Source organism: Aedes albopictus, chromosome 3, assembly GCF_035046485.1.
Source record: "Aedes albopictus strain Foshan chromosome 3, AalbF5, whole genome shotgun sequence".
NCBI classification, from domain to species: Eukaryota; Metazoa; Arthropoda; class Insecta; order Diptera; family Culicidae; genus Aedes; species Aedes albopictus.
The window spans coordinates 164,826,934-164,851,033 of NC_085138.1; the positions used below are offsets into that span (position 1 = coordinate 164,826,934).

A 24,100-nucleotide genomic window follows, 5' to 3' on the forward strand; every position below is an offset into this window, starting at 1 on the left:
TACTAAAGTTTGTTTGACGTTGTTTGTTACATTTGACGCCAATCCAGTTCCAACCCAGGTTAAAAAAGAAAAACGGCATAAGACGCAATCAGTGAAGTACTAGATTGAAAGTAGTGAGCTGGATTTTTGTATGGTGAGATGATCAATTCACCATTTCTGCAAAGAAATGGTGCAAACAGCGTGGGTATTATGATTTCTTACCTAATTTGATGCTGTTTGAGCAAATGTTTGGATAACTATGTTGTTTAAGTTGCAACAAATAAATAATACAACAACACAGTAACGCAAACTTTTGCTCAAACAGCGTCAATTTAGGCAGGAAATCACACACGCGGTTTGCACAATTTCTTTGCAGAAATGAAACATACATCATCTAATCATACAAAAATGCAGCTCACTACTCTCAATCTAATACTTCACCGATTGCTTCCTATAGGACGCAATCAGTGAAGTACTAGATTGAAAGTAGTGAGCTGGATTTTTGTATGGTGAAATGATCAGTTCTCCATTTCTGCAATGAAATGGTGCAACCAGCGTGGGTTATATGGTTTCTTGCCTAATCTGATGCTGTTTGAGCAAAACTTTGGGTAACTGTGTTGTTGAAGTTGCAAGAAATAAATAATACAACATCACAGTTACCCAAACTTTTGCTCAAATAGCATCAAATTAGTAAAGAAATCATATAACCCACGCTGTTTGGACCATTTCATTAGAGAAATGGAGAACTGAGCATCTCACCATACAAAAATCCAGCTCACTACTTTCAATCTAGTACTTCACTGATTGCTTCCTATTGTGCAACATTTTGGAGCGATTAGTTGCGTTCCCGTATTCTGCATTACATTTGAAATTTGTATGGGAAATCTTACTTTGGGAACGTCCATAAATTACGTCACGCTTTGAGGGGGGAGGGGGGTTCAGCAAAGTGTGACGACCCATACAAAAAATTCAGAGGTTCAATACAAAAAGTGTGACATAGGGGGAGGGGGGGTTGTAAATAGTCGATTTTTGCGACGATTTTTAAAATGCAAAAAAAAGTTTATTTTTTCCAACCCCCCCCCCCCCCCCCCCCCCCCCACTACTTGACAGATGAGCTCAGTTTCGCGTGCCTACTTGCAAATCGCAGATGTCGCTACTGTACGTAAACAACGGGTCCATCCTTCACTGACGCAACAATTTTTGTCCATGCGAAAACATCTTTTTGTTTCGTGGTGAGTGGATGCTAACAAGAGGCTAGCGTTTCGTATCAAAAGGACGTATTCAACCGAAGCGCAAAAATTAATGTTAATAAAATTCAAATCATTTTGATTTGATGCTGTAAGAAATGTAACAAAAACACTTGTCTAAACAGTATTGCATATTAATTTGTAACTGCACATGCTAGATTAAACCGAGGATCAAACTAAAAAAAAATCTGATCTGATAATTTTAACTTCCATTTTGGATTTGTCACCAGATATGTAGCTGTAAAATGTTAGCATAAGTAGTAATTTATTACTGGCATGTGCATAATAACCGTACCAGAGGAAAACATGAGTTTCTGATTAATAGTATGAAAGTCGACTATTTTGCCTTCACTCGTTTGTAGTTATAAATTTCACTTCTAGTAAACAAATTCATCATACCGCACTTAAATTGCATTTTCCTGCGTCAGAGAAGCAGAAACAACACATCAAAATTCTTGTTTAATATTTCAATATGTTTTGTGCGGTTTGTTATTCTTGGTTTTCGTCATTTTCAGAAGTAGCGCTTGCCGCTTTGAATTTGACAGTACCACCCGGACCAAAATTTTTAGGTACGCTGACGTTGTTCGGCAGCTGTCAAGAAGCTCCCGGGTTGATTTTTTCCCATACAAATTTCAACCGCAATGATTCGGGGACGCAATTAATCTCAAATTTCATACAGTTGTTTTAGATGCTAAGAGGAACCGAAAAAAACTTTGTTTAAAAAATCGACCTTCCTGACCCAGTCTAAGATATATTAGTCTGGGTCATGATTCTATGGAAAAATATTAAGAATGGAAAAAATTTCATTCACTTAATATTTTAAAGTTTAATTTTGGTGCCATATCCACTGTGTAAATTTTAAGCTCGATCGGAGAAACTATGTTTTAGCGCCCACCATTCTAAATTTTCATACGATTTACTATATGTTTTTCCTTGACATGACTTAAAGTTAAAAACTAACATGTTACCGTTTCGTAAAATAAACACAATACAATACAATACTATAAGAAAAAAATACTTTTTTTCAAAAAAAAATAAAATCGCCAGAAATCACCCCAAGATCCCTAAGAAATAAGTCGATGATTCTATATACGACGAAGTTACACGCTGAATGACGGGAAAAAGTCGAATTGTAAATATCACCGTCTGCGATTTAGATCACACATACTTAGCATGTGTCAAGTAAGTGGCGTGTGTTTTTAAGAAAAGGCAGTGACATACATTCAATCGCCCATAACTCGCGAACGGAACGAGCGATTTGGTTCATGATATATTTTTTTTAAACATAAATTTTTCATGCATTTTGTGGACGAGACTTAATAGTCTTAATCACTAACTTCCTAAAAGCTTCCGTTTTCGAGATACTTCAACTTGAAATTCGAAATTTCCAAAAAAAACCTATCTTACACCAATTTGGAAAATTACTGAAGATTTTCCATTCGCAACTTCTAGTTTTCTAAAGTGTTCATGAAAGTTTTCACATTTCATTCTCTTACTCCAAGACAATTGGATAAGCAACTCAAAAGATATAACAGGATCTAAGAATAAAATGAGAATGCATGAAAACATATTAAAAAAAAAAAAACAAACAACTTTTTATTTTGATTAAATAATTTCTCTTTACTTAACTGTATATTACTAGTTGCCTCCGGAAAATTTTGTACTGCCGATCACGTTGTTAGACGTTTCAAGTCCAACGGGCAATAAAGTGTATGAAAATCGATTTCCGAAATCTCAATTTTTCCATGTGTTCGTCTCATTTACCTTCCAGGGTGAAACAAAACTAAGACGACCCAAATCGGACCTTCCATTTTCAAGTTATTCGCGATTTCAAGTATGTCACTGCATTTTATATACAGGGAATAGATAAAATGATCGGGACAAGTAAAATTTTCATTTTGCTTTGCATTTTTCCAGAAAGAAGTTTTCTCTAAAACTTTTAATGATATACCAATATAGCATGATTTTTTATTGGTCTAATCAGAGGCCCAAATATTATTTGTAACATGCTCTCAATAATTAATCCAAACATTTTTTCGGCACATCCTAAAAATTTTGGCGAAGCGGTATAGTCCAACGTTTTTTTTTATGAATCTAACTAGACTACTATTTTATTTTTCTTATCGTTTATTTAGCGGTATAATATCTTGTTTTACTTCAAGTAACTAATAATTCTACATTTATGCTGGAATCTTTTAGAAAGGAGAAATTTCGGTTACTGCACATTTCTTATTTTATGTTTGATAAAGATAAATAAAGATTATGTTTGATAAAGATAAATAAAGATAAATAAAGATAGGTCAGTGAAGAAAATCTCTATGTCATGTAATATTTAACCAAAAATACGCAAAAAATAAGAAAATTTCGGTATTTTTCTGAAAACTCATTAGATAGAGTTTTATAAAAATATAAAATTATATATGCTTCACCAGAAATATCTCAAAAAATTATACTACTGGAATTTTTGAAACCCCGGAATTATTGGATAACGTGCTACTATTGATAACTAGAACAACGGCCACTTTTAAAATAGCAAATAGCGTCAGTAATGACGCAAAAAAAAATATAGAAAAACAATAATTCCTGAAAAGTTTCATCCTTAATTTGTAAGTGTCCTGACATTATTTTTTCTTGAAACTGATTCATAGAGTTCGTTTCGGAATTCTAGACATTACTTCAAAAAATCACCAAAGATTTAACTAGGTCTTTTTTCAGAAAATCCTCCAGCAGTTTTTTAGACATTCCTCCATAAGTTAGTTTATAAACTCCTCTAGGAAAATCTCTAAAGATTAAAACAAAAAATATTTCAAATTTTCCTGTAAGGTACCCCGGGGCAAGTGAGAATCCGGGGCAAGTGAGACCTACAGTTATATTTTTTTTTCATTTTTCATTTTTAAGGCAAACATTCTTCATGGAAAACATAGGTATCACACCAACGGATACTTTGAATTCAAAAATTGTAATTGTTCTCACCATAAAGGGACCATATATGTTATTGTTGTTCATATGTAATTTTCAATTCACTAATTCAATTTTGAGATAAACGTACTCTACTACATTCGTCGTTTTAAAATAGAATAACAAATAAAGTAAAACTTTTTCGGTTTCAGGATAATATTTGGAGTACTTGTGAATTATTTTAAGCAAAAAAGCTGTAATTTATTTTCATTTTTTACCTTTTGATAACGGCTCTCACTTGCCCCAGTGCATTTCAACATCTGGGGCAAGTGAGATCTATGAGAGTAAACAAACACATTTTCACAGTGTGATCTCGCTTTCGTCAGCCTAAGTCGAAATTTACACAGAAGTGAAGTAAAAATCCGCGCCTGACATAAAAAATCGTTGAATTTACTTAATTCTTTTTATTCTGATGATTAAACTATTGTTTAAAATGGTTAAGTCTTGGGTAGAACATATTTTTTTTCGAAACCATCCATTTTTCATGTTTTCGTCTAAGTAAATTCTATATTTTTTTTTTCGTTTTTCGCTGCATAATGAGTTTGTCTGAGTGTTAAGAAACCGACCATAAAGTAAGAAAAAAATGGAAAACGACTTATTCATAGTTCACGATTTGAAAATATTTATTTAATGACCGTAAATTTATGCAAGGGAAAACATAACATCTGCAAATCTTGAAAAATCTTTTGGCGAGATTCATCAACTACGTAATATGAAAAGCAAGTTTGGAAATCTTTCGGAATTTAGCTTTATGGCGCTTTTTAAATAAAAAAAACCAATTTGTTTTGCACGAGCTGCTTAAAGTTAAATCATTTTTTTTCTCAGTGACTCGTAAAAATATGTGTTACGTAATTTATGCACGATACCACAAAACTCTTCCAACATAAGTCACCTAACATAGTTATTCGTATAAGATATTTACAATTAATGCTTCTTTGCATATAAGCAGCAACTATATTAAGCCATTTGTATAAACATTCCGAATAGGTCCCATTTGCCCCGTAATTCGGAGTAAATGGAGATCTGCTCCACTTTTCATTATATGCATAATATACAGAATGTAGAAATTTTGAAACAGTTGTAATGCCCGTTAATAAGAAGAAATATACCAACAATGTTTTTTAAAACCTTTGGAATTATAAAATTATTTATGTTTGATTTTTTTTGGCTTGACAAAACTAAACTAGCATTTTTTTAGGTTCCACTTGCCCCGGGGTACCTTATTTTTTTTTAATTCTTTCAGATATGGAGGTGTAGAACTAAAAATTCAAACCAAGCGGTATGGAATAGGCTAAGTCGGTGAGATTGCCATAGATAGCACCACTGTCCAAATGATCTCACATCCTATTTCCAGAACTTGGCTGAGAAACTCTATAAATCTCTCCGGTTTACTCCAGGAAACAGTTGATATCTTTAGAAAACCCCTTCTGTCAGAATTGTGGTTGTAAGAATAAAAATCTCCTCAAAACTATTTTGACGAGTTTTTCAAGTACTTCTTGGACAAAAATAATTCTAATACCGACAAAGATACAAAATTCAAAAGCTAAATTATTAATGCTTCGAATGAAGGATGAAAATGGAAGCTAGTATGTTTGCTTAGTAAGGGATTCCCCGATACCCTAGGAACCAAAGGATTCATTACATTTATATTTTTCAATTGGGATACGGTATTATTTATTTACATCATGAACAGTGACATAAATCTTTCCTTAACATGTGGATGTTCAGCAAAACCTTAAGAGTGACGGGTTCGATTTCATTACTTTACAGTTGGTTTGTGTTTTGAATATGGTTGGACAAGTTTATTTCCATAAAATAGTGAAAGGGGTCTCCAGTTAGCCTAGTGGTTTAGGCTGTAGATGGTCAAACCGGAGACGGCGGGATTGATTCCCGTTCCGGTCGGGAAAATTTTCTCGACTCCCTGGGCATAATGTATCATTGTTCTTTTTCTACAATATACAAATGCATGCAATGGCAGGCAAAGAAAGCCCTTCACTTAATCACTGTGCTAAGCTAAGAACATTAAGTTGAAGAGAGGCAGGCCATGCTCCAATGCGAACGTCTAGTCATAAAAAAGACGAAGAAGAAGAAAAAGAAGAATCACACCCTTTCACTTCTATTATTAGAATGTAGAATGAAAGAAATGTAGAATAAAAGAATAATACGAAATATGTTCATCGGTTTTTCACTACATACCGTCGCTTTCTTGCAGCTGTCGGTTGTTATCTTGTTTTGTTACACTCGTGCGATACCAGACTAAAAATTATATCATTTTTTTTTCATATTGTGTTATAAACCAGATGCCATTATCCTGTTAAAACAACTAAAATTGAAACAAAAAATTAGGCTAATTTAATCAAAATAATATCTTATTTATTTTGTTATAATTAGAACAAAATTATATCAAAATAAAATGTGACTAAGCTTCAGGAATATTAGTTTTATCAAAATTTGATACAATTTTGTTACATTATTGTATACTGCCTATGATCGCATAACTGTCCCATATGAATAGGAAACCCAAATATGGGACAAGAATTAAAACTATGTTATTGTACAATGAGTATTAGCGTGGTTCAAAAAATCATTTTTGCTCCACACCGCTTATTCGATTCCTAACCAGATTATATGCCTTCTCACAAAATTTGAGCTCATTTGGTTGAAAATTGAGACTGCACAAGCCCGTCAAAGTTTGTATGGGAATTACTATGGGAAAATGATGTTTTTCATTCAATCGACCGTAGCATTTCCACAAGTGCCCTATTGAATTAGTCGACCCTTGGTAATACTAGGCTACTCTATCAGCTACAACTTTGCCGAAGACCGCATTCAAATCGGACGCCTCATTAATTAGTTATCGATTTGTATCCAACTGGGCAAACTTTAGCTATGATCCTTCAGCTTCCCAGCAGGCAACATTGCTGCATATGGCGCCAAAGATAGCACACTGAAATGATGGCTACTATGTTCCACTGCAGAATGCAGTGATGCCCACCGATTAGTTTAACCATCATGAGTAAAGATTTCGATCCTGGATAAAAATCGGTAACTAATTAATGAGGCGTCCGATTTGAATGCGGTCTTCGGCAAAGTTGTAGCTGATAGAGGTGCCTAGGATTACCAAGGGTCGACTAACCCACTAGGGCACTTGGGGAAATGCTACGGTTGATTGAATGAAAAACATCGTTTTCCCATAGTAATTCCCATACAAACTTTGACGGGCTTGTGCAGTCTCAATTTTCAACCAAATGAGCTCAAATTTTGTGAGAAGGCATATAATCTGGTTAGGAATCGAATAAGCGGTGTGGAGCAAAAACGATTTTTTGAACCACGCTAATGAGTATATAACAACATTTATAACATAATGTGATATGATTATGTTCTAGTATTCAAAAAACACCAATAAAGGAGAACATGGTTATATTGCAATGAATTATAAATATCATGGTATTTTTTAATTATGTTGCATTTTTGTTATAGTCTTCTAGTCGGGATACCGTTACTTCTTACACACAACACGAGCGGTAGAACGAAAGTCAATAAACATTCAAACAAATCAAATCAACGTTGTCTGACACCATAACATTTGTCTAATTCTAGCTTTTCGCATAGAATTTAGACATTTCCGATTACGAATGTTAATATTTGTTTATTCTTGCTTATTAAATCGAATACGAAACACATATAGCTGGACAATACAGCTCTCATTATGGAAAAAGACAGCAATAACAAAAACCGAACCGTCCCACGAAAACGCGCATTCATTTGACATTTTTGTTTCGCACAATAGTTTGATCGCTTGTGTTGCGAATTTTGGAGACAAAGGAATATCGGACGAATAGGTGTCAAAGACTGTGATCGCTAACAAGACTGGTGACAACGTAATAAACATTACATAGGGTATCGGCTCCCTTATTCAGCGGAATCCTTGGGCAATTTTTTTTAGTGAAAATTCTCGGTGGAGATTCAGGAGGCATCATTGGAAGCATCTTCGCGGAAATTTGGGAAGAAAATCCGAAGAATGTTTTTGAGAAATCCATGTAGGAATATTTGGAAGAATGCTCGGAGAAAGTAATAAAGAAGTCCAATAACTTTCAGAAACTCCTGAAACAATTTCAATCCTCAAAAGAATCCTTACAGAAACTTTCGAAGTAATTCTCGAAGAAGTTTTTAGAAGCATATTCGGAAGTTTTTCGAAAGATCTTTCTGGAGAATTCCTTAGAGAAATTATAGGATCAATTTTTTGGCAAAAAAATCTGAAGGAATTTTTGGAGTAATTCTCGGAGACATTTTCAGATGAATCCTTAGACTATGAAAATTCTTGAGGATTTTTTGGATGAATTTCCTGGTAAATCTTTCAGAAAGAGTTTTTTTTTCAAAAATCTTTTGAATTTTAGTTCAAATGGAAATTCTCGGGCAAATCTTTTGCAAATTTCTCTACGAACCGTCGGAGAATTTTTGATCTAATTCTGGAACAAATTCTCAAAAAACTTTCTAGACCAATCCTCTGAGAAATTTCTTGGAGAATCTCTCTGAGGTATTCCTAGAGAATACTCAAAGGAGTAATTTTTGGAGAATCTTCGAGATTACTTCAAAAAATCCAGGAGGAATAAAACTATGGAATTCTAGGAATACCGAGCTGTTCTAAATGGAGTTAGAAAGATTCTCGAAAAGGCATAATTATTCGATAGCCAATTTTGAGCAGTTATATCTTGGGATTTAATGAACCGAATTTAATGAAATTTTTACCTTTTATGACTTGTATTGAGATTTGAAAATTGTTTGACTTAACTATAAACTATTCAAAAGAAAATATACAGGGGATGGCCAAAATGTTTGGGATAGGCAACTTTTTTTTCTCTCACAAATAAAATCAACATGCTGTAACTTTTCATAGAGTGCATCAAAAAATCTCAAATTTTGACTGCTTATCAACCTATTATATGTGCATCATTGGTACAAATTTGGGCTCGATTGATAAATCTTTCGCAAAGTTAGCACCGTTCGGGTAAAACACTATTTTTTAGACAACTCATTTTTGAACTGTCATATCTCGGAAACCAGTGAACCGAATTGAATGAATTTTTTAACGTTTATCAACAATATATTGATACTTAATACGACGTTATAAAATGTTATATTTTCTCACGGCGAATTAAATTATACCGGGTTGAAATTTTTACCCATATAGAGGAAAATAAGTCAAATTTACAATACCACACAAAAATTATTAAATGTGTTCTTTCTTCAATCTAAATAGGCTCTAATATATCTGATTAGAGATAACTTGAGAACAGAAGTGGAAAATCTTTGGATATCAACACTAAAATTTATTGACATTGATGTGAAAAAATTGCATTTTTTCGAGAAAAATCCAAAAAGTGTCAATCCATGATAACTTTTTTCAATGTTTAAAAAGTACCTATGTTTTAATAGTTTGTGAAGCATTTACATATTGTTAGTGTACGTTCAAAATTTCATTCAATTCGGTTCACTGGTTTCCGAGATATGACAGCTCAAAAATGAGTTGTCTGAAAAATAGTGTTTTACCCGAACGGTTCTAACTTTGCGAAAGATTTATCAATCGAGCTCAAATTTGTATCAATGACGCACATATAATAGGTTGACAAACAGTCAATATTTGAGATATTTTGATGCGCTCTATAAAAAGTTATAGCATGTTGAACTTTTTTGTGAGAGAAAAAAAGTTGCCTATCCCAAACATTTTGGCCATCCCCTGTATTATATTCAAAAAAAGGTTATAGCGATTTCATTTATGTTTTTTAGTAAACTGGCCAGTTTTTAATATGCATTCCATTACTTTTTTCAATCTACTGCCAATTATTTTGTTACTTGTCTACAAAAACATATTTATAATCAAATTAATTTGAGGGAATTTGAATGAACTATAATTATCATCTCAAGTTTTGAAACGATTTTGTGGACTACCCATTAATTATGTAAGGGTTTATGGGGGCAGGGGGGGGATTGGAAACCTTATGCGCCATACAAAAAGTCTTATTGTCTTAACTTAAGTTATGGCAGTTTTATGACCCTTATTCGAAAGATTACTGAATTTTCTAACAAATGGCAGCTTTGTATCGATTGGTTTAGTTAAATAACTAAGTTTTCTAGAGCAAATAGCTCAAATGTAGTGTGTTTTAATTTGTTTTCGTCAGTTATCTTTGAAAAATGCCTAATAATTTAAAATTCTTTCTTTGGCAAAGTTGTGACCCCTGTTCTATTCTATAACTCGTTCTTTGACATCAAACTTCTATCTCTTATCGTTTTCTTGAAATTGCGATTTAAACATAGCATTTAAGATCCTAAATTTGCAACTGTTACGGTTAGCACTTTTTTGCGCACTGTGCCGCACATTTAAATCGAAATTGCAAGAAAACGATAAGAGCTAGAAGTTTGGTGTCAAAGAACGAATTGTAGAGTGGAACAGGGGCCACAACTTTGCCAAAGAAAGAATTTAAATTTACTACGCATGTTTCACTATTTATGGTCCTCTATCACTCTTTAAAAAGTTTGTATTCATGAACCTAACACCCTTGTATATTGATTGATATAAAAGGTAAAAGATCAGGAATAACATCAAAATCTAGTACGGAGAATTGCTCATTTAAAGCTCGTTAAGATATTACATGATCAAAACAATATCAGATAAGATTTGTCTACCTTTTTCTTTAAAAAAAAATGCCACCATCTTGCATTGAACCTACACTCCCGATCAAAAATTTGGGGTCACCCCCTGAAAAAGATGTCATTTTTAGACCCATACCTCCCTTGGGGTCTCCAAGAAGCCTCGTGGATAAGGCTTCGGATCGCCAAACCGAAGACAGCGGGTTCGATTTCCGTTGGGGTCGGGAAGTTTTCTCGAATTCCCTGGGCATTCCCGAGCAAAGTCAGCAGATTGAAAACTACTTTTTGATCTTGTGATATTGCAAATTTTGATAACATCAAAAAGAAAGCAGAAAAATGTTCCCGTAACAGTAAGTTGAAAACCACTCCTGCCATCAGTGATAGCAAATTGATAACTGTTTTTGCTATCAGTGCAAAAAATGAAAAAAAAATCGTTAAATGTAGAGTTTTTGCGATTAATATGGAAACCTAAATGCAATTAGATAATTTTACATATGATGTATGATAAAATGAATTATACTAGAATGCATAGAAGTTTTGAAATAACTTAAACACTTCAATATTTAAAATAATTTGAAGTAACAGCAAAACGAAATTAAAATTTGAAATCAAATATAATCAAGATAAACCGATATCAAAATGTGATATCAATTTGCTGCTGATTACAAATCGTGTTTTGGATTTGCTATCATTATGTTGTTGGACTTTGCTCGGGTAGTGTACCATTGTGCTTGCCTTCAATTAATAACTGTGGATGTGCTCAAAGAATACTAAGTTGAATTGAGGCAGGCCAAGTTCTAGTGGGAACGTAGAGCCTCACAAAGAAGAAGAAGTATCTCCGCCAATTTGCGTCCGATTTCAAAACCCTAGGTCTAATTCAAAAGATAGTAAGTCAAAGTAATTTTAAACATGATTCAGGTGAAACCTTTACAATATTATTTGTATGTAAAGATAACCCAAAATTGCCAAATTTTCTAAATAATAAATATAAACTTACGATAGTGTCGCTGGAAATTGGGTTGACCGAATTTCAAGATTAGAGCGGTAATATAGCCTATTTTTTATTATCTTTCAAATGTTTTTTTACCGAACTTGGCTAAAAAATCTAGGAAAAAAGTTATTAAGTAAGTTAGCTCTTGATGTCATCGACCAAAAGTTTGGGGTCACTTTCGTAAAACATGGAAAAGTGATTTAGTTATATCTTCGTCTTCGTCAACTATAGTTCAGTTTTATTTTAATTCAATTTCTTCCCAAACTTTTTATCGGGAGTGTATGACCTTAGGATTCACATGCGGAAATGCTCAGCATTCATTGTTGTGAATATCATGGGAATAAGAGCATAAAGTTCTTTGTTTCCACAGCTCATAAAGAAGAAGAAGCCCGACCTTTTCCAAATTTAGATCACTGATACACAACTAGCTGATCTAATTATAGTAAAATTTTGAGATGTTTTTATGCATTTTTCAGAAAGTTACAGCAATTTGATTTTTTTTTGAATTTTGTTAATTTTGCCTGTTCCAATCATTTTGTCTATATTTTTTGTATCATCATCTTTTCAATGCATGATCGAATTCAAAAGATGCAATTTGGAGTCCAAAAAATTAATTGCACTGGTGAGATCTTTCCATGTTAAATATTTTTTACTTTATCAACTCACTGCAAACTACAATAAATATCTTTATGTTTATTCTCTACATATTGGCTGCTCAAGTTTTCATGCTTGTTTAGTGCATGTAGGAATTACCGAACTTCAATCTATTTCTAGCATTTATAACTACTTTGCCTGAAGCACAGTGAACGGTGCCTGTCGTTTATTCCATGTAATCGTATCAAATGGACCGCTCGTTCCAGCAGCCTGCGCGTAAACCAAATTACCACTGCACTCTTCACCTCCAAATCCAATTTCATTCAGCAGATTTGTGCAGTTACGACGATATTTTCCTTCTTATTTCGGAGGAATATAACTGGTTGTCGCCATCGTTGCCGTCGCCGTCGTCGTCGTCGTCGTTCACTTTTATGTAATTGTCGAAACACCATGGTCCACTTTCGAATGAATGGCGCAAAGTTTCCGCGCGCAGCGCATATCGGTGCATGGTAGTGCGGTGCAAATTTCTGTTTTTTTTTTTAACTTTTGCTCGCACTTACTCAATATGTGCAAAATTGAACTCGCCCATTAACTTTCACTTGAAATTTTCGTTTGTTTTTTATTGTTCTGGACGGCGGACGATTAATTGGATCCCCAGCAGTGCCAGTCAGTGGCGTGGTTGCCGCCCAGCTCGGTTCGGAGTTCAACGTATCTTCGATGTAAATGCACATATTGGCGGTCCCTGTAATGGGCCGATCGTGTGGTATAAGAAAACCAGCGAGAGTAGTAAAATGTTATTTTTAATGAGTAATGCTTGGAGTGATGTATGCTTTTGACGATTGGAGTGTGTGTTGCCAACGAGCATTCGATTAGTCAGTCATGAAATTCTAAAAACTTCTGATGCAAATAAATCAAACATCCAGATGAAATGCTGAGTCAAATTAAACTTATACAGATGAATACCGTGTCATTCATAAAATTGCAACATCCTTTATTTCAATCAGAAAGGCATAACGAACGGGAAAAAAATTGTAAAAATCTCTGCAGATACATATTTAAATTGTAGATTAAGTACGTAAGTTTGTTACGAACGATATTTGATATTTGGTGCTTTTACCAAATTATAATATATTTTGTTAGTTATTATCAGAAGAAAGTGTAAGTAAAGGATCAGCATAAATTAAAATATATAAAAAATCTTGTTATGTTCTTCAGATCGGTATTTACACCGGGATAATAATTAAATATCAATCCAGCTTGAACCAAACTCAGTAGGAAATTCTACACATTCTCGGAAAAGCTCCACTGAAGTCGAAAATTTTCACAGTTGGATGCTTTCCTCCGCCCAGGTAGCGCGCATTCGTTTCCTACACGGTTTCAGTCGTTTCGAAACACTTTCTTTCGATCGGTTTTACTTTCCTCATAGGAACCGCCACGAGCACTACTATAATGGAAAACATAATTTATCAACATCAACAATGACGACGACGACGACGACCAGGCTGAAAACAAGGGCCGGCCTCCTCTCGAGTAGAGTAATACCTACCTTTACGATGATGACTAGACGAGGGCAGGCAGTGAAGTACCTAAAAAGCGAAAAACACGGGAGTCTACCGCGAGTCGCGACAGCAGCAACCAAGACGATGACGACAACACAATCTGGGCAACACTTTGCCACAGTTCCACTATGACTATTAGGTACCAAATGGCAGCCTAGTTCATGCTCACATAGCATACAGTTTGATTTAAAAATGTTTGTAGAAATTTTTAAAACATTTTTCTAGTTAAACTACTTAAGTAATTCTTGAAGCAGTGTTTGGAATTCCAGGAATGCTCGTAGAAACCTCTGATTGATCTATTTAGGCAATTCCAGGCTTTTGAATGGATTCCTGAACTGCCATAGAGTTCCTGGCGTATTCCTGGATCTCTACTGAATAATAACTTCACTTATCGTTTTTACTGCACTCATAGTCAGCCCACCATAGCCTGTCGTGTTTACTAGCGTGACTTGGTGTATGATATAACTCGTGTATTGCAGACAGCACCTGAGGCCCAAAAACACCAAACGCTTTCCGAAAGACTTCCCTCAACGTCGAAGTTTCGAAAGAAAGATACTACACCATCTTCGGGTAGTAGCGAAGGAACTCCCACAGGTATCTATAATGGAACTTCTAGAAAAATTTCCGTCCCAAAAATTTTGAGAAGAATTTCCGATGAAACTCCTACAGGAACTCCTGGTCGCACTCATTCCCAGTGGATCTCCTAGAAAAACAATTTGTGGAACTCCAAGAGACATTAATATTTCAACCCCAAGGAGAACTCCCAATTCGTGTTGGAACTGTCGAGAAAAACTCCCAGTGGAACTTGCAAGGGAATTGCCGGCGGAAAAATTCACAGTGGAACCTCAAGAGGGACTCTCGATGGAACTCCTAGAAGATTCCATGATGAGACTCCTGTGGGAACTTGCTGTAATACTCTTGCTGCAATTCTAGGTCAAACTCGCATAGGAATTCCGGATGACTGCTGGAGTTTCGGTCAGGACTTAAATTTCCGGGGGTGTTCCTTGAGATTTTCTTGTAGGATTTCCTGGAGGAACTCCTGGTGGAATTTCTAGAGCAATTTTCGCTGGACCTCCTGTGGGAATTAGTGGTAGTACTCCTGGAGGTATTTCCAGTGGTTCTTCTAGGGCGATTCCCGATAGAACTCCTGCGAAAATTTGCGCTGATGTTCCTCAAGAAATCCCATGTGGAACTAGTTTCAAATGGAACATCTAGAGAAATTTTAGTCTAGTCTACACATGCACATTGCACACTGCACAGTCATCTATTTGAAAAATGAAAAAGAAGACTAGCTTCATCATTTTTTTCTCATCTATATACAGCCATTCCATAGAAAAACGATATAGGGCATCTCCGATTGTCGTGAAACTTGGTGGGCTTGTAGTTCTTTGTAAATAATTAGACCCGTATTTTTTTTATTTAGTCATTAGGGTGACCAATTTTCATATAGGGTGGTCCAAAAAATCAAGGTTTTCCAAAACTAAAAATTTTCAAAAAATCGTAACTTTTAAACCATTTGACCGATTTTAAACTTATTTTTTTTTGTTTGAAAGCTATTGAATTGTAGTTTTCAGGAAAAATACGTTAAAGAGGCTAAAATGTAAAGAGTACTATAAAATATGCAAATATTTTAGTTTTTTCACGTATTCATGGTCTCGGGACCAAAGAGGTACCCTGGTTTTATATTTTTATCAGAAAATTCAGGAAATTTGGCGTGACATATCAAAAAATCAGAAATGTATGTTGTTTTGTTTTTGAGATATGATTATTTGAAAATACAAGGTCAAATTTTCCCATACAAGACACTTCTTTAAATTTGATTATATTTTGATTCCTTATAATATTTTTATTTATTCTTAATCACTTAACCTAATTTACAGCTCCTTTGTCCACTAGGGCACTACGTGAGCGATTCCAATGGATTACCCGCTTCGGCCAAAATTGCAACAGATGGCGCTAGTGGGCAGGAGTTTTTTACTTTTAAAATGTATGGAGAAATTGATAAAAATTAGTTTTTTGACTTATTAAAGGTTTTATTGAAAAAAATATTTGGTACAGGTTGTGAGTAATAATGATAGTAATTTGCGTTACCAAATATTTTTTGCAAAAACTTCGATATATTTGAAATATTAGGAAAAATACTCATTCCACCATACATTATTTTTGCCGAAAACTTCTGCTCGATATTGGTTGATCTTTATTTGCCTATACATGGGGTCACTAATATACATGGATTCATGTTTACCCATCTGTCAATCATTCGTAACAAAAAAATTAAAAAAAAAAGTTAGGAGCTGTTGGAGCGGCGCAAAAATCTGCGGTAAATATTGAATTTTATTACATAAATCTAATTTTATTTCATAATATACTGATCATTTCTATCATTTCAGGGTAGTCCATCCACCGCCGCAACGGTCAACTTGCAGCCGTCGTCGGCCGTCCGGCATATTGTATAATTTTTATGGTCTTCTCGGATAAAAAGAAACAGTGGCAGTGTCGCTGCGTGTCTTGTGCAGGTAGGTGTATCCCCTGGAGCTGGAGGACGAAGAGATTGACACCGATTTACCCTTCCTACTAGAGGCGAAATTTATTTGTTCAACATTTTCCGGCCACTGATTGTGCAGATCCATCCATCGGCTTATTTTCAACACTCGTGGTGTTCTTCTTCGGCTGGAAGGTGATGGCGTGATGGTCGGTTAGAAATATGTACATACAGCAGTCAGATCCCTCCTGGCCATGGGCCTCTATCCGGTCGTGGGTCACTTGAACTGGACTACCTTCAACGTTGAATATCTCAACAGGGATCACGATCCCCCCGGCCAGTATCTCCTCCAAGTGAAACAGGTCGTATCGTAATTCTACGATACCATCCCGCTGTACTCCAGCGACATCGGACTGTTGACTCCCGGATCAAACGGAAGGCGAGAAGACCGGAACGCTTCTTCACCGGGGTAAGTCAGTTTAGATTTATAAGGTTTGTACCCCGGATTTGTTTGGTGGAATCCGCAGTGATTTTTTCCCCGGCTTCACCAGTTGATAATTTATTACCAGAAATGTACTGGCTATGGAAACCATTGGAATTAAGTTCAGGGGAAAAATAACGTTGCGGAAAAGAAAGATGAATCCACATATCGATGATTATGCCTTTCTCACATTTTTTTCTTCTGTTCGGTTGAGCAACAACGACTAGTATTTAGCGGTTCTGTGTCATTTGGCATAAAGGCATTTGGCATAATAGTCATTTGGCATAATAGTCATTTGGCATAATGGACACTAGGCATAACAAATAAGGGTACCTACATTTTTACCAAATGTTTGCTAGGCGCCGTCCACAAAATACGTAACGCTGTAGGGGGGAGGAGGGAGTACAGCCGAGCGTTATGGCTCATACTAAAATTTTCATACAACAAAGCGTTACGAAGTGGGTAGGGGGGGTGGGGGTGTGTTTGAAAAATGCCATTTTTTTTGCGTTACGTAATAAATGGACGCTGTCTTATGCCAAATGTCTCACTCCCGTATTAAGCATTCTATTATGGCAATACCCGTATTTTTGGTATTTAGTTCGTGTCGTACTACACGGTTGTCATTGGGAGTGAGAGGCAATGAAACAGTAATTTCCGAGGTAATTTCTGTACAGTTTTTGCGTTCTTGTTTTGTTACCTCACAGGTTCAACATTCAAGTAATCGAATGGCATTAAAAGTTTCCGTTTTCATAGTGATTTAAATCCCAGCGAAAGTGTGTCCCTAATCAATACAACCGTTGTGATTTCTGAAAAAAAAAACAAAACGGTAGTACTGATTTTTATTCATGCGTCGGAACTCTAGCCCCTTACGACCGGCCAAAAAGCGTGTTATCAAACATACTTCGATCGAATTTATTTTCTAGCAATTTGGCATACATCCCTTCCTCTGTGATATATTTTTAATTTTATTTTTTTGGTGTACAGTCTCCAACGCAAGTCCAAGAACTCATGATACACCGTAGAATTTGGGAGTAGGGATTGCAACCTCTTTAGCCTTTTTGCATCACGTTAGGAACAGCTCACTGATGTAGTGTATTGTTTGGGTAAAAAATGATCCTAATGCAAAAGGAGGGTGAATTGGTCAACGTAATTTACCTTTGGGTAGTTGGTATCGGTTAGAAATACAATGTCGGACAAAACAATAAGACCAGCAGTTGATTTTCATGCAAAATGGTCATGTTTGACAATATGATGTTTAATTTCCAGTGAAGCAATTGGTCTAAATCATTCTGTGCTTCTTTTTTGTGTCTTCAATACTAGAAATCTTGGTTAATAATCATGACAAAACAGAAAAATAGAAGGGAAAATGTTGTATTAAACTTCCTCCCTGCAAATAGGAATTAAATATATAAAAAACAACAACAAAAGTATCGCATGTGCATCGGTTTTTTATCTGATCTTGAACAGTATCGGTTTTTGGTGGCATCACGAGTGTGCATCTTTCTCTGTAGAGTAGGAGTAGGCAGGGCATAATGAGCACCCTGCAATTTCAATGTACATGTATTTCCAAATATTCAACACGAATCATTACATTGTAGTTTCATTATCTTTAGTCTAATGTATTGACGACGAAATATTAATCGAAAAAGACGTTTGTCATGAGAAATCGAGCAAAATCCGTGAATTGGTCATATACTGGTCAAACATTACAAGAATTAGCTGACCAAAGAATTTGAGAATCATAATAATAAAGTAGTGGGTATCTATAAAATTTCTTGATGTTTCATGGTCCAATGATTATTTTTTTTCTAATATGTTCATACAAATTTTGTTGAAAAAATATATTTTAAAATTTTGGTAGAAGGGTAGGGCAAAATGAGCAACTGATGAAATAAATAATGAAAATGATAAACATCTTAACCAAACGAATTGCAATAATGACTGGATTTTTTTTTATGCATATAGTAAATTTTTGTCAGTACTTTTCAATTTATTAAGTTAAAAATTAAATACCCGTCTCTTTTTGCTTACCGTCAAGAGCAACATTTGAAATAGCCTCAAGAGGTCTTGTGCCTTTTTTCGAAAATGATTCGTAAAGCCTAACAGTAGCCCGCCCACGCAAATGAAGACCGTTATCCGAAAGATCGATGTTGGCTCTTTCTGATAACGGTCTAAGTTTACGTGAATATGTTGATGGGGGCTCAGCAGTGACGTGCGAAGTCATTGTTTACCAATGCTTGTATGCCCTTTTCAAATGTTGCTCTAGAATTAACGATTTCACTTTTTTTTTAACATGAAATTTTGCTTTTGTCGGAATTTCAATGATTAGCTTTTATTGGTTAAGATTCAAATAAGGATTATAGGGTATCGCGCCACTTGGGCGGTGGCTTCTATATTCGTCTGTTTTCCACTATATGTAACTCAGTCAATTTTGAACCAATTCACTTTAAATGTTGTACACGGGTAGATACTATACCTATCTCACCACATTCCGAAAGTTGTGTCAATTGGTTCAAATTTGACTGAGTTATAGTAGAAAACAGACGAATATAGAAGCCACCGCCCAAGTGGCGCGATTCCCTACGTTGGAAATTAATATTATTCTGGCTTAATTTACTGAATTTGATGACAAAATCCTTAAGCTGCTCATTATGCCTCGCCTACCCCCGAAGATGCACTTAAGTCCTGAGACCTGACAGCAATCAAGCTGATCACAAGGTTGTGTCTTTGCCCAGGGAAGAATACAAAATAATTTAATTTTTATTTATAAGATCTATCAACTAGACTTAGATACCCGACAAGGAAAAAAAAATATACGATTTTTTAAAATAATGATTCATTTCCTTGAAACTTTGAGTTTCTTTTTCGCCACTGCCTACTGTTGTCAAATATTACTGTTATGCGGACTGGCCATAGAATAAATAAAAGTTGTGACATACTTGCCAAAATGAAAACTTTGAGTAGTTGTTTTGACACTACAGGGCTATTGCAGTAATAACAGTAATTAACGGCTTTCGCGAATCCTTAAAATTTTGTCATGAATTCCGCAAATTTGATTCAATATCAGACGCGAATGTCGTGGATTTCTAAATATAGTATCACACCGCAATCTGAAAAACATGTTATTCAAATTATCATCACGAAAAATGCCATCAAGCCAATTTCATGTAACTATCTTGAAGCTGTTATTTATACGGTAATTCTTTGAATAACATGTTTTTCAGTTTTCAGTCTGAAAAAAAAAAATATAAAACTCGGTCTCCTTTTACATATTTCAACTAATAAAAAATGATTCTGAGTGAAACTTCTTTAGGATAAACTAATTTTAATAAAACCCGTTTCAAAGATGGGAATTAGCTGTCATTCATACGCTTTGTTTTTTCTGGCAACACCATCACAAACATCCTCATCCTGGTTAGCACTGGACAACCAGGACAAGTCCGAAATGGTTGTTGAACGAATTTAATTTATATATTTGTAAGTAATATAAATTACCAGGAGTCCTTTTAGGGATCCCCCAGACTTTCTTTATAGATTTCCTAAGCCCTATAGTGTTTCTTCAAAGATTCCTCCATGGAGTACTTCCACAATTTTCTAAGGAGTTCCTTCAGGGATTTCTTCAAGAGTTCGTTTAGCAATTCCTTCAGGAGTTTCTTCAGGAGTTCTGATAACATCAAGACTTTCTTTGGGGGCGCTTTTACTGCTCCCACTCGCATAATAGTCCCATCTTTGCTGGGTGTCCTATTCATATGGGACTGTTATGCGAGTGGGGTCAGTCTAGGAGTTTTTAAAAGTGTTCCTCATACTGGAATGTCTGGGGTTCCTTCTGAGATCCGTTTTAGCTTTTCTTCAGGAGTTTCTTCGCCAGTTCTTTCAGAAATACCTTTTGGACTTCCTTCAGTAATACCTTCAGGAGTTCCTAAAGGGATTTCTTCAGGAGTTCCTTCAGAGATTCCTGCATTCTTCAGCATTCCTTCAGGAGTTTCTACAGTAGCTCTTTAACATATACTTTCTGGATTTTGTATTGAAACCGCAACACAACGATGCCAAGAAGCTAAGGAAAAATTTTACTTCATAAAACATTTAAATAATAATCAAAATAGAATTCTCGATGTTCCACACGTTATTTTACAATCTTTGAAGTTGAAGTATTGAAATGTTAGAAAGTCTTGGTAACAAAACGTTTTTGATGTGAGTCAATTAAAATTTCATTATTCATCATTGGGTGTCCTACGTTAGGCGGAAACACGAAAGGCGGAATCACATAAGGCGGTGGCAGCTTTAAATTTCTATAAATTAAACTATTTTGGTTCCGGGTCATTTGGCCGAGTCCCGTTTGAACAACAAAGGAATTGTAAACTTTAGTAATCAAACCATTACTCTTTGCGTCAGTATAACTCGAGAGAACTATGATTTAGAGAATGAAAAATTTATGTTAAAAATATTTACAGTTGCAAAGTTAACTAATCCCAAATGGTTAAACGTTAAACTATAAAGAATAGCCTATGATTAAAAGAAGGATATATTTCCGATGATAATACTGGTAGTCAAAATGTCAAAAAGCTCCTAATAAACATAACTAGAGAGAACAGCTTGTGTTGAAAGAAGAGAAAATCTTCGTTGAAAATTTGAGCTACCACTTACTGATGGTTCCCTGGAGTTTGTCTACAGCTCTAAACTTTTTTGATCAAAGTTCGGCCAAATGGACGGACACCAACTATTTCTTGTGCTCGATTTAAAAAGGTCGTCAGTTTCCTTAGAATCCCACATAGGCAGGCTCGTGCACAGAACAGGCGACAAGGGAGGGGTTTTTCTTAATTTTGGCAAAGGGCGGAGGGGCGCCTAGTTTATGGAAATCGGCAATGGGAAGGGTAATAACCCCATAACCCATCCCTTGTGCACGGGCTTGCATACAAGTATGAACTATTCAAATCGAAAGCCAGATTCGATTGCTTTTTATTTATTATTTGGCCACGTTGAATAAACTAAGGTCTGAAGTACACAAGGTCAATTATCAAGAAACAACATCAGTTTAACACAAATGAAAATTCGATCGAGTCAAACAATATTAGGTGACGATGGGTATTATCGGTAGGTTTGTTCTCTTCATCATGGGGGGTTTTGTCGGCCAAATTTCCTGAAACTTGGTCGTATAATTTAGCTTGGTTGGGATGGATTTGAGGCCAACTTTGAACTATACAAGTTTCAAAAAAAAAAACCCATGACGAAGAGAACAAAACTGCCGAAAATACACAATTTCCCCTATTTGAGCATTGATTTCTTTTTGGACAAATATTTGATCCTCTGTACCAACAGCTTAAGAATTAAGAAGTTCAACAAACATAACTAAAACTAAAGTATTTAACTGCCTGAACAAAAAAAGCATAGAATTATGACGACATTTTACTGATTCCGCCTTTTCAAAATTACGCCTTACGTTATTTTCCGCCTTTCGTTACACTCTTAAAATGGTCTGCCTTTCGAATTTCTGTCTTTCGCAATTCCGCCTTTTGATAGGGTCTCCTTAAGGAGTTTCTTCTGGGACTCATCAAGACGTTCCATCAGGAATTCCTCAAGGAGTTCGTTCAGGAATTCCTCCACGTCTAAACTATTTAATGCTAAAGAACCATAGGGAAGTTGGGATCTCGCTCACATTTTAATATTTATCAATTTTTTTCTGTTTCTTGCAGTTTTTTCCTGGCAATCATGGCTGTATTTATCATTCCGGTTACTAAACAACACCATTGTAGACATCTCCGTTCTGGTCATCGTCAACGTTAGAGAATGGAATGATTTATTTTTACTATTATAGTTTGTATTTGTTTATTAATATTAAAAGCAACTAGGGGAGGGGAGGGGGGGGGGGGGTATATTGGTTGGTTGTTTTGCTGGGCTTTAAAAGAAACCGAAAATCCACGGGTAGATTCCATCTCATGCAGAGTTCATACTTTAAATAGTTCATTAGTGGTTCTTACATTTTATTTTAAGTCAATACTGCAAGGTCTATCCTTGCAATCATGCAATCTGTCCCAAAATTTAAAAATAGCTCAAAATTGATTGTGGTCACGTGGTTCACCATAGCCGTAGCCAAAGCTGGTTCACCAAGTTTTCTCAAGTTGTGAGATGACATGTTTTTATTTCAAGAATCACACTGTTTGTTGAAAAAACCTTAAAATAGTTCGAATCGAAGCCTGTTTTATCAAATTGTTTCTTATAAAGCTTTGATATGGTCCATACGTGATTCTTGCGGTTAGTCAGAAAAAAAATCTAAACTGGTTCACCAAGTTCTCCCAGGTTGCGAGGTGACACAATACATGACTTTTGAACCAATTTGTTTCTTATAAAACTTTGAAATGGTTCATAAGTGGTTCTTGCGTTTAGTCAGAAAAAATCTGAAATGGTTCACCAAGTTCTCCCTCCCAGGTTGCGAGGTGACGCAACACATGACTTTTGAATCAACTTGTTTCTTATAAAACCTTGAATTGGTTCATAAGAGATTCTTGCGTTTAGTCAGAGAAAATCTAAACTGGTTCACCAAGTTCTCCCAGGTTGCGAGGTGACGCATTACATGACTTTTGAACCAATTTGTTTCTTATAAAACTTTGAAATGGTTCATAAGTGGTTCTTGCGTTTAGTCAGAAAAAATCTGAAATGGTTCACCAAGTTCTCCCAGGTTGCGAGGTGACGCATTACATGACTTTTGAACCAATTTGTTTCTTATAAAACTTTGAAATGGTTCATAAGTGGTTCTTGCGTTTAGTCAGAAAAAATCTGATATGGTTCACCAAGTTCTCCCAGGTTGCGAGGTGACGCAACACATGACTTTTGAATCAACTTGTTTCTTATAAAACCTTGAATTGGTTCATAAGTGATTCTTGCGTTTAGTCAGAGAAATTCTAAACTGATTCACCAAGTTCTCCCAGGTTGCGAGGTGACGCATTACATGACTTTCGAACCAATTTGTTTCTTATAAAACTTTGAAATGGTTTATAAGTGATTCTTGCGTTTAGTCAGAGAAATTCTAAACTGGTTCACCAAGTTCTCCCAGCTTGCGAGGTGACGCATTACATGACTTTTGAACCAATTTGTTTCTTATAAAACTTTGAAATGGTTCATAAGTGGTTCTTGCGTTTAGTCAGAAAAAATCTGAAATGGTTCACC

The 24,100-nt window shown here is 35.4% G+C and overlaps 1 protein-coding gene and 1 long non-coding RNA gene across 2 annotated transcripts in view; both read left to right on the forward strand.

Annotated features, from left to right (window-relative positions):
- LOC109422641 (signal peptide peptidase-like 3) overlaps positions 1–24,100 on the forward strand; it is a 271,923-nt gene that overhangs the window by 973 nt on the left and 246,850 nt on the right. The window lies entirely within an intron of this gene.
- Positions 1,068–23,374, forward strand: LOC109622578 (uncharacterized). Its single transcript, XR_009999126.1, has 3 exons — positions 1,068–16,296; positions 16,367–16,927; positions 22,630–23,374. It is a non-coding gene; the product is annotated as an uncharacterized LOC109622578 (long non-coding RNA).